We start from the raw sequence: 18,452 nt of genomic DNA on the forward strand, positions 1-18,452 counted from the left end.
CGGGCTTTCTCTAGGCAGCGAGTGAGGGCTCCTCTTCATTACGGTGCGCGGGCTTCTCATTGCGGTGGCTTCTCTTGTTGCGGAGCATGGGCTCTAGGCGCACGGGCTTCAGTAGTTGTGGCACACGGGCTCAGTAGTTGTAGCTCGCGGGCTCTAGAGCACAGGCTCAGTAGTTGTGGCACACGAGCTTAGTTGCTCCCCGGCATGTGGGATCTTCCTGGACCAGGGCTCGAACCCGAGTCCCCTTCATTGGCAGACAGATTCTTAACCACTGCGCCACCATGGAAGACCAGGATAATTGGTTCTCAAGGGCTTAAGTGTGAAGGGTGGTAAGTAACTTGATAATGAAAAATAAATTAAGAATTTAACTTGAATGACTTCCTGCAGAGTTAAGTTAGCTAGTTAAAATGTAAAAATTATCTTCAGTGATGACCTACTAAACATAAATTTCATATAATTCATTTGAAATCGCATCTTAGAATCTTATCCAGCATACCTAGCAAGCACCGAAATCTATATTTTACATTAATTTCTTCTATTTTTTTAGAAAGCCAATTTATATGTTTATATATAATCTTTTGGAGCTAGTTCTGTTCCCCAATGTTCATCAACATTCCCTGATAGATCTCATCAATAGCATTTGCAAGTTCCCTTATTATCCTGTGATGTTCTCATTTAATGAGGGAATTTGAACTCATTAAGAGCATCTGGTGTTCTTTCATAATCTCTTTACTTATCTTAGGCTTCAATTATCTCTTATACAGGTTTATTCTCATCTTTCTCTTTCACCAATCAGTCTTGTTAAAGATGGAAAGCAAAATAAGTGTTGGTTGCTCATTCCTCTGTGTATTGTGCATTATACCCCAAGCAGATTTTTTAAAAGATTTTTATAGAAATTTTGAAAATCTCTGACCTTTTTCTGGGTCTGTCACAATATTATTAAGCTATGCATGTTCTATCATGTTCATCCTTTATTATACTTCAGTACATTTGCCTTCTCTGGATTTTTCTGGAGCCTTAAAATTTTGGGTTGGTCAAGGTTTCCTATACTACATTTCCTCCTATTTTTTTAGCTTATTTTCTAGTCAGGATCATTTATAAATACAGCATAAGACCTAGTTATTGCAGAAGATTCAGACAATAGACTTATGTCTCTTTGTATCTCTGTTTCCTAAAATTTGAAATGTTCTTTCCTGAAAGGTATGTTGATCAACACGTTGCTCTATACTAGGAGGCATTTCATGTGGTATTTAAGAGGGAGGAGGTTGGGAGTCAGAAACATCTGAAATTGAACGCTGGAGTTTTGTTCACTGAACATGAACTTAGTAATTCTTAGTAAGCTCCAGAAAATTTTCTTACTGGTAAAATGTAGATAACAGTATATACCTCACTGGGTTGCTGGGACAATTTTATGAATTAAGGATACAGAACAATTAGCTGTATGTCTGGCACCTCACAGGCATTTAATGAATCTTTGTTGTTATTGCTATTATTAAATATATTTTTCTCTTTTTAAAAATTCATGTGCAATGTTTTCTTACTCTAATTACAATTTATTTGCATTCAGGAATTTGTATTTTAAAAATATCTCACAGCAATAAATATGGAAGTTTGAAACCTTATTTACTTTTTTAAAACCAACATATTAGAACTTGTTTGGAGTTGCTTTTCTCTTTACCTGTTTCTTAGTTTATTCTCTATTGTTTTTATTTATTTATTATTCTCTTTATCTCTCTGTTGATGTTCAATGTTCTTATTTTTGTCATCACTTTGGCTTTTCTTTATTAGCATTAGGGTTGGCTTTTTTTTTCACGTAATTCCACATGAAATTCCATTATATATTTTTTATTTTATTATCATTATCATTCATTTTTTCATTTTCATGACCATTTTATTGGTTTTGAGGTTTTATGACATGTGGGGAAAATCTCCTACATTATTAAGCCTGGAGGACAAATTTCAATTGTATCATGTTAGTAATGTTTTAATTGAATTATACATAGCAGAGGTCAGGGCCACATAGGCTGTTCACAGGACTTTCCAGGGATCCTCAGAGATCCCTTTGTGAAAAATGATTTTATAGTTAGTGTAGAGAAATGTCATTTGGGGGCTAAACTGTGTTTGTGCTATTTTTTCCAAACATTTAAAAAAGTTCTTTATGCTATTTTACTTCATTTATGCTGACTAAAAAGTTAATAATTAGTATTTTGTAGAAATAAGTAACATTTTAATTTAAATAAACAAAATGTAACCCTTATTAAAATCAGAGTGAGTGAAAAATACAAATAATTCTAGGCTATGCTATTGTATAACAAATATTTCCAGAAATCTAGCAGACTGATTTCACTGTAGGTCTGCAGGGTCCTTCTCCATTTTGTGAGTTTTTGCATCTTATAGCAAAACTTCAGTGTTTGCTTCTATGAAGGAATGAGGACTGGAGGATCACGTTCCAATTGGTAAATGCTTGTGTTTACAGGCTTTTGGCCAGAAATCATCAAATGGCTCAGTCAACCTTACTCTAGGAGGCTGGGGAATGTGTGGGATCACACAGATATTTAATGACTATGCACTATCTCAGCTACAGTGATCGTTATTAGATTTTTATAAAGCTTTCTTCTACTATAGTTTGATATCAGATTTTTCAAGGTAGTTGCTCAATTGTATCATTTGCTTTTTCTGTATCAAAATGTTCAAGTGAAATTTTTTCTCCTTTTTTTCTGTTTGTGTAATGAATTAAATCAATTGATTTTATAGTGCTAACTCCTCCTTTTACTCCTTGACTATGTCATATTGTTATTTTACTGTATCAGTGGGTCGGGTTGCTAATATTTTGTTGAGAACTTTTCCATCTTTGTTCCTAAGATAGGTTAATCTGTAATTTTATATCCATGTAATGCCCTGTCAAGTTTTAATATCAAAATTATGTTGGCTCACTGTAAGATTTGGAATGTTTCCTCTTTTTTATTCTCTGGAAGAGTTTATATAAGATTGGTGTGATGTCTTTTTTAAAATAAGAAATAAGGAAATAAGCCATCTGTGAACAGAGCTTCTTTGTTTACTGTAAAATTCAATTTTTAGAAATATATAACATTCCATTCACATGAAATGTCCAGAACAGGGAAATATAGAGAGATACAAAATAAATGAGTGGTTGCCTTGGCCTGAGGGGGAGGGGAGAAATGTAGGGAATGAAAGCAAAATTGTACTTACTTTTCTTTTAAGTGACAAAAATGTTCTAAAATTCACTGTGCTGATGGTTGCACATATCTGTGAATATACTAAGAAACAGTGAATTGTACACTTAAATGGGTGAATTGTGTGGTATGTGAACTATACCTCAATAAAGCTGTTTAAAAAGCACATTATTTGACAGCTGGGTTATATGTGAACATGTAGTCAAAATCAAAGTTGTAATGGAACAAAGACAGTAAGTTCTACAGTTTTACAGATGCTCAACATACAACTCACGTTCCATATACATGCTTTGTGTCACATGGCGCATGGCAATTCATCTTAAACTCTTTGTAGAATATCCTGTTGATGTTGAAAACGGCAGCCATGATTTATTCTGTTATTTATTCATTTCCTCAGGACTGTGAGGTTCTTGACACGTCCCCACAAGATGTCAATGGTGTGATATCTGGGGATCTGCATGGCCACTGTTCCAAAGGTAAGCCAGCATCTCAACAGAAAGTTCTCCTCAGTTCCCTTGAACACGGTCATTAAATAAGTTCTGGACCACACAATAGAAGAGAAGCCTTATCCTGCTAGAAATGGATGTTTTCAAAGACTTCCTGAAGCTGTGGGGAAAACCCTCAGTGTGTGCTGATTAATAACCCCAGTCATTATGTCCTTTACACCCATACGCACACACACACACACACACACAATGGCCCAAAGATACTTAGGTATGATATAGTATAAAAGACATTAACTACTGGGAAATTTCTTACATATTGAATCACCACATGTTGGTATTTAGTGTCCCATATATGGATGCAATGGAGATAAACATGTTTGGTTAAATGAATGTGGCCTTATCACTGAGTTTGAGACAACCCGCAAAATCAGCTTCATCTTCTATGTGAGTCTGAAAAAGGCACCTGAAGTTCTATCACTTTACTTTATCTGCCTCCATCAGGGCCTGCAGAGGGCACAAGATTTTACCTTCCATTATTTATGGATAATTTACCAGATCATAGGCTGAGGAACACAGAGCTCTGGGTCAGTCTTCCCTGATGTTGGACTCGGCTGAGTGGTGATTCAGAATCATCAAAGATGATTCACAGCTTTTTAGGAATGTCAAATATAAGAGCAGTTACAAGTTGGTGCCTGATATGTGTTTACTAGTCACTGAGTAATTCATTTTTGAACATGTTCAATTCTTTTTGAATGATCTGGTATGTAATACACAAAAACTACAAGTGTTCACTAGTGACTGAGAGTGAATTTTACTAATGTTACTAATCACCAGAGCATCTAATTACACTGTGATATAGACACATACATGTGTCACACCACAATACAGTGTCAATTTATTAGGTGGCATGCCTTTTATAAACTTACCTTGGTTGATCCTCAGAACAATCTTGCAAGATAGGTATCAAGATCCCTATTTTACAGACAAGGAAACTGAGGCTCAGAGAACCAAGTCACTTGATCAAATTCTTGCAAAAGGCAGACTGTAGAACTGGGATTTCATCTCAATGGTTAAGTCCAGGACTCTAGGGTTAATGTTTGAAAGTATGCAACCAATATCATATTAATATTTGGTCTCTTCAGAGCTTTTCCACTAAAATGAGCCAAAATTTATACTGTTATTTTACTAGAAATGTTTGCTTTTTCTATATAATCAGAATAATTAACATAGTGCTGTACATGTATTTTCTTAATCTCCTACTTATCTAGGTTTATAGGTCTACATCCTTTCCTCATTATTATACAGCTTTGTTCAAATTTCTGTCTGTTTGTTTTATCTTCTTTTTGGTGATGTAAGTTTAATGGTTGGTAATTTTAGTTAGAAATATTTTAAAGAAAGATATTTAACAATTTATTTATTTATTATACTTTTTGTCTTATACATTATTAGTTTTCAGTTGTCTCTATCATAAAATGTTTTAAATAGTTATTTTTTTCTAAATTTTAGGGGAAGTTTACACAATTCATTTTCATTCTTTCTTGTTTAACAAACTTTAGCAAAATTCTGTAAGTCAATGAATGTATAGTTTTATTTTTTTGCCATTATTTTTCATTTAGAGGCAAAGTCAGTTCCCATCTGACAAATGTCAACAAACATGGTTGGTGATTACACTTGGTTATATGCTTTGTCTGATTGTTCAGTAGTTGAATCCTATTTTCAGATCTGAGCTAGAGAAGGGAATTTATTTCAACCTCCAGTTACCATTAAGGTTATACAAATTATATTTCTTCTGTGGAAAGGTGGCATCTTTTCTTCTTACTTCAAATTCGAAATTCTCTTTTATTCCTATGAAATGGGTAAATACCAAACCTTCTTGGATGGAATAATACTAGAGATTACCTGTCTCCATTTAAATTTAAAGCATTTCATATATCCCACAATATACAATAAATTTATGAGTTCTATTTCCTCATTAATTATTTTCAGAAACTTAAACAAATTAAATTGCTGTATTAAAAAAACCTGTGGAAAAAGGCATATTGATGCAGTGCTGGAGATTGTGTTGTTGTCACACTATCTTCAAAGATATTTGGCAGAAAGCAACAAGAACTATATGGAAAATTAGAGGCCATTTGAACTGATAAACTTCCATTTAGAAATATGTTCCAAAGAAATCATTAAAGATATTCAGAGGGCTTCCCTGGTGGCACAGTGGTTGAGAGTCCGCCTGCCGATTCAGGGGACACGGGTTCATGCCCCGGTCCGGGAAGATCCCACATGCCGTGGAGTGGCTGGGCCCGTGAGCCATGGCCGCTGAGCCTGCGCGTCTGGAGCCTGTGCTCTGCGACGGGAGAGGCCACAACGGTGAGAGGCCCGCGTACAGCAAAAAAAAAGATATTCAGAAAGCTATAAAACTGTACATGTACATTTAGCATTATTCATTATCAGTAAGATATTAGATTGAAATTATGTATTTAAAACAAAGACATTTTAAAATAACTATTGGACAGATGAAACAATTATGTTTGAGATTATAAGTAGTTCCTGAAAATCTTGTTATAAATGAGATTCTTTTACATGGAAAGATACTCAAATGTTAATGTTAAATGAAATAAGAGGTTAAAAGATTAAAACACAGAATTGACATCTACATTACAAAAAAATAGGTAGAAGACAGACAGCATTTTGAGGTAGAGTGATATTTTTCTCTTTATATTTTCAAGGTTTTCCATGATTTCTAATGCAGACTCTAAAAACTGTTGATAACATCATAGTGGTGGCTTTTCATGTGTGTTTATATTATTTTAAAATAAAAGAGCTAAAGAGGATTATTAAGTTTTAAAAAACTATTCATCGTTTACTATAAAGTTATGTTGTTATACAGATGTCATATTTATTTTTATTTTCTGTACTCTCACAGTGCAAAATAGCACATCTGCTATCTAAATATTTTCATTGAAGTGATGCAGAACTTGAAATCATTTTTATTCGTGGACACTAAAACATCACCTGTTTCTGGTTAGTTAATTGAACTAGTGATTATTCTTGAACATGTGGGTTGGTTGTTTTCTGCCTGAAATAATTACCCAATGAAGCTTACACTAGGGCTATCAGCAGGAAGCTAACAATCAGGGTGTTGGTGAGAAGAATGTACGTAACACTTCTGTGTCTGCTGCCAGATGGAGAAGCAGATGGGTATGTAATACATGCAAAACTAACTACATGACCTAAAATCTTCTCAATATCCATTATCAACAAGGTCAAATTTTTTGAAAACCAATTTTTTCAACCAATGGATCACTAAAAATGAGCGAATAATAGGTTTCTGTATATAAGACTATATTTTTACCTACAAATCATTTTTGAACCAAATAGTGCATTTGTTGCCCACTACTAAAATAAGTGGTAATACTAACTTTTATTAATTTACATGACTAAATAATGAGGTAGTTACTGAAAAAGACACTACTTCTTAGTGTCTTGTTACATCTTTCTCAGACTAAAGATTTAAATCATTACTTTTAGTACAATTATTCCTCTAAACTGTGGTAAAAAGGGATTTTAACTTGAAGACCATTTGTTCTGTGTGTGTGTCAATTTATCTGTCTATATAAATATATGACTTATTACAATTATTGTCCTATGCTGCCCTAGACATAGAAGCTCAAATTTTCCCAACATGTTTAAATTACCTGTTGAGATTTTAATCTTTATTATAGGAATTTTTTTTTTTTTTTTTTTTTTTTTTTTTTTTTTTTTGCGGTACGCGGGCCTCTCACTGTTGTGGCCTCTCCCATTGTGGAGCACAGGCTCCGGATGCGCAGGCTCCGGACGCGCAGGCTCAGCGGCCATGGCTCACGGGCCCAGCCACTCTGCGGCATGTGGGATCCTCCCGGACCGGGGCACGAACCCGTGTCCCCTGCATCGGCAGGTGGACTCTCAACCACTGTGCCACCAGGGAAGCCCTATAGGAATTTTCTAGGAAAACATTCTTTAGTGCCAGTGTTAAAACAAGATACACTTATTTCTGATCATTTCTAGTTATCCATCAGTTTTCCTCAGGTGTTTTGCCATTACAATGGAAAATAAAAAATTTATAGGAGAATATGTTCATGTCAGTAATCTGAAAAGGGAAGTTAATCATAATACTCAGAAAATAATACTCAGAATATACATTTACATCCATAATAATACCTACTAACATATTTTCCCACAATTGTTATGCTGTTGTTTACATTTGTTAAACATAACTATTGCATTTTTTGTCTCAAACACATAAAGGATTTAATTGTTCAAAGTTTGATTTACTAAATTGGAAAATGATAGTAGTAGTAACATACAACAATTGAGATTAAAGTCATACATTCATATAATGAACATGTATAAATAGTAGATGTATTTATACTTGCTAGAAAATTAATATGCAAAGTCCATTTTATGTAATTACACATAAAAAGTTCAAATGGGTCAATAAGATCTTTAAAAATTAAGGGTTATTTAGCCCTAGTCCCTAAGAGAAAGCAATACTATAAAGAGGCTTGATAAATATCCACTGTTATTGACATGTATAGTCAAAAAATTGGAAGTTTTCTGTCAGTATTTGTCAATCAAATCACACTGCTGCATAATGACACTAGATGTAAAACAACATTATTACTTGGCTATACAAGCAGATACTTTATTTTTCATGTGGACAAAAACTGACAGTCAGAAAATAATCAGCCTCTGGCATGTGTTGGGTATAGACAAGGGATACATGCTAATGGCTTTTTATTCTCTTTATCACTGAAAGTCCAAATCTCAGGACTTTCGATTTCAGTTCCGATGTGTAAAGAGGTTGGAAGTTGTCACGCCCATCCTTGAAACAAGAAAAATCTGGACAAACTGAGTGTTAATGACTTTTCTTGGGCCCATTGGAGAAATGAGCTTACAGGGACAAGCACAACCTTGAGGTCTGAAGCGTTGCAGGAAAATCCAGAGAATTACAACCAAGATGTGCTTCCTTGTAGTAGTGGTTGCTAGAGCCATAGTCTACTAGGAACAGTTAAATAGCAATTTGGCTAAATGCTGAAGACTGTGTGTGATCTAACAAGAGTGAGCAATCTTGGGGGATGCAGTCCTGCACGTCCCCACATGTTCATGGGCTTTACCTTCAGGTGTCCCACACATTTCTCATGGTGAGGATCTGAGCAAGATCTCCTCATAGCTCTGCAAAATGAAAGGAGAGAGTAAGTCTTGTGGATACTCCCAGAGCCTTCTCCATTACCAAAGACCTGCTCCCCAGGGGAAGAAACTTTACCAGGGTCTTGTATGAGCTGGGTGAAGGGTATTCCTCCAACTCCAGCCCCTTTAGTCTTCTTGCCTCACCTCAGGGGTAGATGATTCTTTTCTATGAGAAATATCTATTCAAATTATTTGCCCATTTTTAATTGGATTATATTTATTTGTCTTTTTATTGAGTAGTACCTGTTCCTTATATGTTCTAGATAGTAAGCAGTTATCAGATATACGATTTGCAAATATGTTCTCCTATTCTGTGAGCTGTCATTTCACGTTTACATGCTTTTCTATTAATTTTTGCTTAAAATACCTTTGGTGTATTTCCATGCTAATTTATTTGTTTTCCTCATTCTTTTTAGCAATGGCATGTTTTCAATATTTTAAATTGTTTTGCCAAATTTATGGACAAAAATGCCTCTCATTGTATAATTTTGCATTTTTTTTAAAAAAGAGGTAATTTCTAAATTGTTATTGGTCTGCTGTTTCTTTCCACTGTATTAACCTGCTTATCCTTCCACATGGAATTTATCATCACCTGGCAAGCTGGCATGTTATATATTTACTGTTAATTGATTTTGTATTTTCTTTTTTTGCCATTCACTAGAATGAGGGTATGCTATTCGTTTTGTTCATTTGCTCTAGCAGTGATTTTCTTGAATGACATAATATTTTTCCACTTGTTTATCTTAGAGCATTTGATTGTGGCCTTGAACATTTTCTAATTGACATAGAGAAGTATAGCATAGCTTTGTTTTTCGAGCATGTACTGAGGAAGGTCCACGTTTTTACTGTTTTCTTTTTTTTTTTTTTACATCTTTATTGGAGTATAATTGCTTTACAATGGTGTGTTAGTTTCTGCTCTATAACAAAGTGAATCAGTTATACATATACATATGTTCCCACATCTCCTCCCTCTTGCGACTCCCTCCCTCCCACCCTCCCTATCCCACCCCTCCAGGTTTTCACAAAGCACCGAGCTCATCTCCCTGTGCTATGCGGCTGCTTCCCACTAGCTATCCACTTCACGCTCGGTAGGTTATATATGTCCATGCCTCTCCCCGTCGTTGTCACAGCTTACCCTTCCCCCTCCCCATATCCTCAAGTCCATTCTCTAGTAGGTCTGTGTCTTTATTCCTGTCTTACCTCTAGGTTCTTCATGACATTTTTTTTTCTTAAATTCCATATATATGTGTTAGCATACGGTATTTGTCTTTCTCTTTCTGACTTATTTCACTCTGTATGACAGACTCTAGGTCTATCCACCTCATTACAAATAGCTCAATTTCGTTTCTTTTTATGGCTGAGTAAAATTAAGTTTTCTTAATTTAATTTACTAGAAGGAAAAAAACCCATTAAACTTGGAAATCCTTATTAATTTTTATTACTAAAAAATATAGGAAATACCATGGCCTATATCTTTTATATAATTCTAAGTCACTGTTAGATGGTATGTATTGGGAGCAAGTATCGGAGGTAATAGAACAAATCCTTCTGGCAGATGGGAGAGGAATGATTTAACATAAATTGTGACTCTTTACTCTAAATGTCCTTAAAATTTCCATTCCCAATGGAAGAAGGAAAGGAAGTATTAAGAAGTAAGACCAGACATGTATTTCTGAATTAGAGAAGCCAAGGAGACATTTAGCAGTTCTATCTATATTCGGGCCAAATGTTTTTGGTTTAGCTAGCTTAAGAGAGCATTGTTGATATAAACTCAATTACTATTTAACTTAATTTATGATACTGACTTTCTGTAACATTCTCTAGATTGCAATATATGCTAAACTAAAGAATGGGAGTTTAATAATTTATAAAATATCATGTCATATCTAATTTTTGAGTACTATTATTTCTGAATAACTCATACATCAAATAATTTAATAAGACAATAGATGTATGTGTGTTTATTTCCCAAGGTTTTAAACTAGATTTTATCACTTGAAAAATGCTAAGATTTTCATTAAGACAACTTATGAAAATGATCTGGGAAATGTCATTAGTTAAGAGTTATTAAACAATACAGTATTCTATCAATTTATCAACTGCACGTGTTTTCACATAACTAACATCTGTGAAATTAAGTTGAGTCTTACAATGGCTAATATGTCATAACCTAATTGTCAAGATTTTTCTTTCTTGGTGGTATATGTAAAATGATATGTACAAAAAAAATGAAGGGAATAATAGCATTTTGATTATTAGATTTTGCTTTATATTTGTGTATTAAAGTCTACTCATTTTTCCAATGTAGTTAAAGGAAAATATAAGAGCAAATAATATTAAAATACAGTAATTAGTGCAATATGAGATGTTCTATTTTTGATATCCTTAAAGAGATTGTGCTTTTTATGATATTTAGGTTTTTTTAAAAAAACATGATATTCCCAGAGAAGAAATCTAGAATGATGCTTGGAAGTAGATGCAAGTTGTTATCAAAATACACATTCTGAGTAACCTGAAAGTATCTTTAAAATATTTATGGAAATATTTGCATATATATTTGTTATTTAAACGGCATTTCCTGGCACAAGGCACATAACACATCATTGTTGCCGCTTCTACTTCCAAATGAATGCATAATCATAAAATCCAGTATTACATAGATTCTACTTTCATCAGTCATACCATTGAGTCAGGTCTAAAAGAGAGGCACATGCAACAAAGAATGTAGACAAAAGCCAAGTAACACCTTGTTGTTTTGTTTTGTTTTGTTTTTTACTGTGATTTGAGCAGAGATTTTAAGAAACAATTATGGTATGTGGGCTACATTTCTTAAATAGTCAGAACCAGAAAGCTTCAAACTAATAGTCTCCAAGGCTTTTGTTTTCCATGAAATCCCTGGGATTTCTAAATGTGAGTCTCAGAATGTATCACATTGCAGTCCCACCCGATACATTCATGCCACTACCATGAAATCTTGATAGAGAAGACACATTTGGTTCAAAGAAATGAGAGAGGGTAGAAACATGTGTTAGCTGTTTCCAGAATCTGTAAAATAAATAAATTAATTAGTAATTAACTTAAAAAATATGCCTATCTTAGAATTGTTAATCTCTTTCTAAATTCCTCCCTTGAATACATTGCCCAATCAAATAAATTTGATCTGTAAGACCAAGTAATATCTTCCCTCTGGAAATGAGATGAAAAAAGACTAGGTCTTTGATCTCAGTGGAGCGGTAATGGGCAAAGAGATGATTTTGCCATCCATTATTGATAGGCCAACATAAGTCTACGTAAGGAAAACTTTTTATCCCAGTTATGTTTCTGTTTTCCTTAAAAAATAAATGCACATAAAATTTAGAACATAGATAAAATCCAAAATATGATTAACCTTATATTGATAAGGCAGAGAAGAGTCTTATTAGGATTTTAAAAATAACTAAAACGTTACATTAATTTGGAAGCTTTCACTGAGGCACTGAGATACAACAGGTAAGAAAGTCCAGACCAAGATGCAAATCTTCAAAGGACATTTCTGCAAATAATTTTTTTTTTTCTGGTATGCGGGCCTCTCACTGTTGTGGCCTCTCTCATTGCGGAGCACAGGCTCCGGATGCACAGGCTCAGCGGCCATGGCTCACGGGCCCAGCCGCTCCACGGCATGTGGGATCCTCCCGGACCGGAGCACGAACCCGTGTCCCCTGCATCGACAGGCGGACTCCCAACCACCGCGCCACCAGGGAAGCCCGTCTGCAAATCAATTTTACATCTCTAAAAAGCTGCTCATTTACACTGAGAATGAAAAAGGCCCTCATTATGGTGTATGCAATCAAATGTTCCCAGTCAAGAGAACACAAAGTCAGTGTAATTCTTGCTCTGTTTAACTCATCTCTTTTCAAGACTAAAGAGATGAAAAAACATGCTCACCAGAATGGGGAGGAGGAGAGGGCGAGAAAAAAAACCCCAACAATAATAGAGGAAGTTTCTTACCTACCTTCCATCACTGAAAATCCCTGCCTGGAGCAAACTCCACTGGCAGAAGGAAAGTCGAAGTTTTTAAGGAAGTTGTATATTGGAAGCTTAATTATTAAACAACAACTGATTTTCAAAGCAGTGAATTAAAAATTTTTTGCGGGCTTCCTTGGTGGCGCAGTGGTTGAGAGTCCGCTTGCCGATGCAGGGGACATGGGTTCGTGTCCCGGTCCGGGAAGATCCCACATGCCGTGGAGCGGCTGGGCCCGTGATCCATGGCCGCTGAGCCTGCGCGTCCGGAGCCTGTGCCCCACAACAGAAGAGGCCACAACAGTGAGAGGCCCAAGTACCGCAAAAAAAAAAAATTTTTTTTTGCAACTTACAGTGATATTAGAATCTTTATATTTTTATCATATATTCTACACAATTTAAAAAGTTAGCATTACAATGAGGATTTTTCCTATTTTCTATTGCTTTATATATCACATATTTATAAAAGTAAATTGTATTTTGTATATATTTGAATATATGTTAAGTTATTAAATGAACAGTTTCTTAGGGTGTTTTTTAACAAACATGTCTTGATATTGTATTTACTCTGAGACACATGCAGAAATAGATGGCACCACTCTGCTTTCTCCCAGGAATAAGAAGTGGTTTTTCTAATGCTGAGTTTTGTTTCAAGGACCAGGATAGCTCTATTTTTCTAAATAGTAGATAATATAGTGGCATGCTTTTCTCAGATTATTTGTGTTTGTATTGTGTTACTCAACTCTTTAGCAGCCTACTTGTGTGGAGAGTGGTACTCTTGGTTCCCTCTCCTGTATGGCCATTTATTTCTGGACTGCATATGCTCTATAAAGGAGCTAACATGATCACATGCTTTTTAGACACCAGGCAGTGCTTTAAGCACTTAAAAGTTGTTTATTTAACCCTCTCAACAACTGTAGATGGAAAGTATTGTAATTATACCCCTTTTAATTCTGAGGAGACCAATACCCAGAGAGGCTAAGGAACTTGTCCAAGGCCACATAGTTACTAAACAGCAGATCTGGAATTTGGCCTCAGGCCCTCTAGCTCTGGTGGCTGCCATGCTTCCCACTGAAAGGACTGAAGAGAAGTCGTTTCCAAAAACCAGAAGCAGGGAGTGTGCTTTGATCATTTTATGAAGCTCAGAAGGCATCTGGTGGAGCATGAGTGGGAGGGTTTGTTGCCAGTAGAAAGGAGAGCTGATGATGGGCAGGTATCCAGGCAGGAACAAATGAAGAGCTGAGCGAAGACAGTGGCAGTGCCAGTGAGAGAAAGTGATGGAGATGGGCGGTAAGAGGTGACAGAACTTAGACGGAGGTGAGTGGGAGGCACAGGTCTGGCATGTCATCGGTTTCCTGGCTTTGAAAAAAAATCTCTTTGTCTCTTGGTTACATCTAATTGATTCTTTCCACTCTGTAGAGAGAATATTTTAGGAAGTTTATAAATTCTCCAGTATATCGATATATTAATATATCAGTTTGGAATGATGATGTAAATAGAGCTCCAAATCTGAAATTCAGAAAGAAAGAAGTGAGGAAACGTTTATGTGTTATAAAGCCTGTACCAAAACAGGAACTTTGTTCCGAAGGACACACATGTATAAGCTGGGATCTACAGAATTGGTCTGTGGATGGGCTCCGAGGGATGTGAGCAACTTGAAGTTGCAGGCAAATTGTGCTTGCCTTGCATCTGTGCACTTCTCTGGGGAGGCGGACCACAGCTTGCATCTGAGTCTCAGAGGGTTTTGCGACCAAACGAGTCTTATAAACCACAGCCCTAGACCCTCTATATAAGCACCGTACCTACTCTTTCATACACCACAGTGTGGTGCTTAGGGCTACCCTCTGCAGAGTGACTACCTCAGTTTAAAGCACAGATCTGACATCTGCTTTTTTATGACCTTGAGCAAGTTTCTTACTATTTCGGTGCCTCAGTTTCCTCATCTGAGAAACAGGGAGTCGATTATAGTAGCTTTGAAGGTTAATTTACTTAACACAGATAAGCTCATTAGGGCAGTGCCTGGCACCCAAAATAAGCTCTGATAGCTATTATTATTGGTTTCCTTGAACTGAGTGAACCAACAATGTTTTTTCTCCACACAGGACTGTATCTTGCAACCATAGCTACCATAGAATTATACTGAGAGATTACAGTAAGGTCACATTATGTAAAATATTTAACTTAGTAACTGTTGTACAGAACCAAGAAGCACCCTCAGATAGGGAGGGCCAAAGCTCATCATCAAATCTCAAACAAGAATAAAATGCACAAGAATCATCGAGTATATATTTGATGTATCCTAACTTAGAAATAGTCTCATTATGTAGATCTGTGTTGAGGTCAAGATTTTGCATTTCTGATAAAGGGCCCCAGGTATGAATGATTCAGGTGATCCACTGACCACCACGAAGAGCCTTGCCTTCAATGGCATTACTTTCTGCCTTTTTTGTTCCTGCAGCCCTCCTAGTTTGTCAGGTGTGATGTGATCTCTAAAACCAATGGATCATACAAATTACCCAACTACAGACAGAGGTAGACTAGATAAACAAATGCCCTTTTGTACAAGAAAGCTAGCTTCTTTTCTCTCCCCTGGAAAAAAGTTACCTATCACTTTTCTACTCCCAAGCTAGCTCAGGTTATTTACATTTTTTCTTGTTAAAACCACTTGTGTTATGATTAGGAGGTCCTCAATTTTCCACCTAGCTATAGCTTCATCCTCTGCCATAGCAATGCCTTTGCCACACAACATCCAGGAGGTAACTAGGTCAATCAGAGTCACGTATTACAACATTTTTTGTTTTCCAAAAGCATGTCTAGGAAGCAAAAATTTAAACCCCCCCCCACTCTCTCTCTCTCTCTCTCTCCCCCACACACACACACACACAGGCCTTATAGTTTATAATCTGATTTTGCTACAATTATAATAAAACTTGTATCTTGCACCATGACACTGATGATATTCTGATTTTTCAGTATAACGTAGATTCTTTAAAAATTCCTCATCTTCTGTGTAGCTAAATATTTTGAAACTATGTAATTTTTCCATCACAAAAAAGGAATTTAAAACATATTTCTTGACATATCATTCCAATGGGAATTTCATGCAAAAGTAATATTTTAACAGCAGGCTGGAAGGAAGACTCATTGCCTTGTCAAGTGCCAGTTACAAAATTAGACACAGTCTTAAAGGGAATAAATGGGGGATTAAAATGTTTTTGAAGCTACTCATTTGTCTAAACTTTATTAAAATTTCCATGAAAGGGTAATGATATTGATTGATATATTGTCATATATACAGAACAAAAACAACGTGAACAGAAGAATGATGAATTATTTCCTCTTAAAAATTAACATTACTGATGGCCAGTGCTATCTGAACGGTATTTAGATGAATTAAGCAGATATTACACTTCTTTTTCTAAAGAGAGAAATTTAATTCAAACTAAAACATAGGAAGGCAAATCTCAGAAAAAAATGTGAAGGTTTAAAACAGTCCTATCTCTGCCACTTCAGATGTCATTAGCAAACTACTGTTTCACCTGAAATAAAATTTATATTATTATCATACCTGCTATCAATATACGATATTTATATGAATTTACATAAGTGACTAATTTAGGTTATAAAGCATGAATTATTATATCATTTTGCTTCTTTTAATATCTGTGTCCTTTCTGGTTTCAAAGTGATCCATTCTAGGTTCTTCTATAGTCCTTTGAGCTAGTATCTTTATACAGACAGACTGATGGAGCTACCTTTGATGTAGGCTGGGACTTGGACCCGGGACCCTTTACTGAAGTGCTGGCACCTGGACAAAAGTCTCCTGGAGCAACAGAATACAAAGAAACTACACAGGACTAAAAATAACTGCATGCATGTGCAGTTGGGGCAAATTACAAACAATACAGTACAAAAAGGCCAAAAACCAACTGCCACTTCCAGATGCCAGGAGCAAAAGCAGGGTACTGTGGCTGATCCCTTCACCAAGCACCACCAAGGGGGTGGGCAGATGACCTAAGCCACCCCGGTGGCCTGACCCACCGATCTGCGCCTAACCTTCACCCCAGTTAAGGAACTAGCCTGCCCTCCTCAGAGTGAGCATGGGCATCTGTTTCTTGTTTTTGCTCACTCGTGCTGCCGCAGGAGTCCCAATAAAGTCCTGCTTGAATTTCTTGTCTGACCTTTTACCAATTTCTACTGATTGAAGAATCCAAGGCCCCAGGTTTGTAACACCTTTCCTCTCGATGGATTCCACTTCACAAATAGATTGACGCCTACTTTTCATTTCTCTTTACAAATCATGTTTTCTACTTTGAATATTTTTTTTCCTGTGTGTGAATCTATCATTATTTCCAAGAGTAGATGACTGGATGGTGCATACACCAGACGTGCTGTATGTAGCAGTATTTAGTTGAAAACCTCATGGACAGAAGAACAGTAGGTGGATGTTCAGATTCTCCGGTGGCCTTTCATTTGGGGCCCCCAAAGCATTGTCTGGGGGGGTCTTAAAGCAACATGCTTTTTTTTTTTTTTTTTTTTTGTAAACTGAAAGGAAACTTTAGTTTTCTTTTTAAAGCAGTATAGTTTAAAAACCAGTTGAGGTTAAGAGACAAGAATATGAAACCTAACAGAGGGAGTCAGACAGACCGACGGGAGGACTGGGCAGGGGCTTAAACGTCAGATCTTCTCCATCTTGGAAACAAGGTCATTACAGATTCTGGTCAGTCCTTGTTTTCTTCAGTCCTCTGCAGAGGGTGGATGCATCTTCTCCTTGCTCAGGCTCACCTGGAGGGCCGGAGTCTTCCCTCCCTGCCTCCTGTTTCTCAAACCACTTGAAGGGGTCAGAGAAAGATTCTTCCCCGGAGTCCAGTTCTGCAGTAGTGCATCTTTAACGTTCGGAACCTTCTGGATTTTGGCTCTGTCCAGTTCCTTCTCTTTCTGAGCCTCCTCTATCGCCTGGCACACTGTCCCCACAAAGCCGCCCACGACCGTCCCCACCTTCAGGTGCTCCACTTGGAGCTTCTCACACCTGCCCTTGGGCAACAGGGCCTGCCTCTGCTTTCTCCGATGCATCCAGGCCCCTCGGGCTGCTCTGCAGCTGGTCCGCCGCCGGCCCAGGGTGCACTGGGGCGGCCGCCGGGCGCCTGCACGCCCCGCCCCGCCGCGAGGGGGCGCCTGCGCACCACGGGCAGGACGGGTCTCGGGGCTCCGGGCGCCGGTCTTGGAGGGCCGTCGCTGAGGAGGGGTGCCGGCCTGCGTTCCCTCCGGCGCCGGCTGCTTAAGCGAGGAAGCCGCATCGGCTCCGGGTACCGTTGGGGCTGGTGCCAGAGCCTCCGGGGGCCGAGAAGCGCCCCGAAGGGTGACCTCCGCGCAGGAGCGGTACCTCCCAGGTGAGTCCTGCGCGGTCGCGACCCGCGGGCTGCCCCGACGAGGCGGGCCCGAGGGCCGGGCCTCCCGCCGTCGCGTCCTCGGCTCGGCCTGCTCCGGCCTGGAGGGCCCCGCGGAGGAGGAGCGGGACCCTCGCCTCGGGTCTCGCGCTCCTCGAGGGGGGCCGGAGGGCTGGCCCAGCCCCCCGCGGGCCCTCGGCCTT

This window comes from Mesoplodon densirostris, chromosome 20 (genome assembly GCF_025265405.1).
Source record: "Mesoplodon densirostris isolate mMesDen1 chromosome 20, mMesDen1 primary haplotype, whole genome shotgun sequence".
NCBI lineage: Eukaryota > Metazoa > Chordata > Mammalia > Artiodactyla > Ziphiidae > Mesoplodon > Mesoplodon densirostris.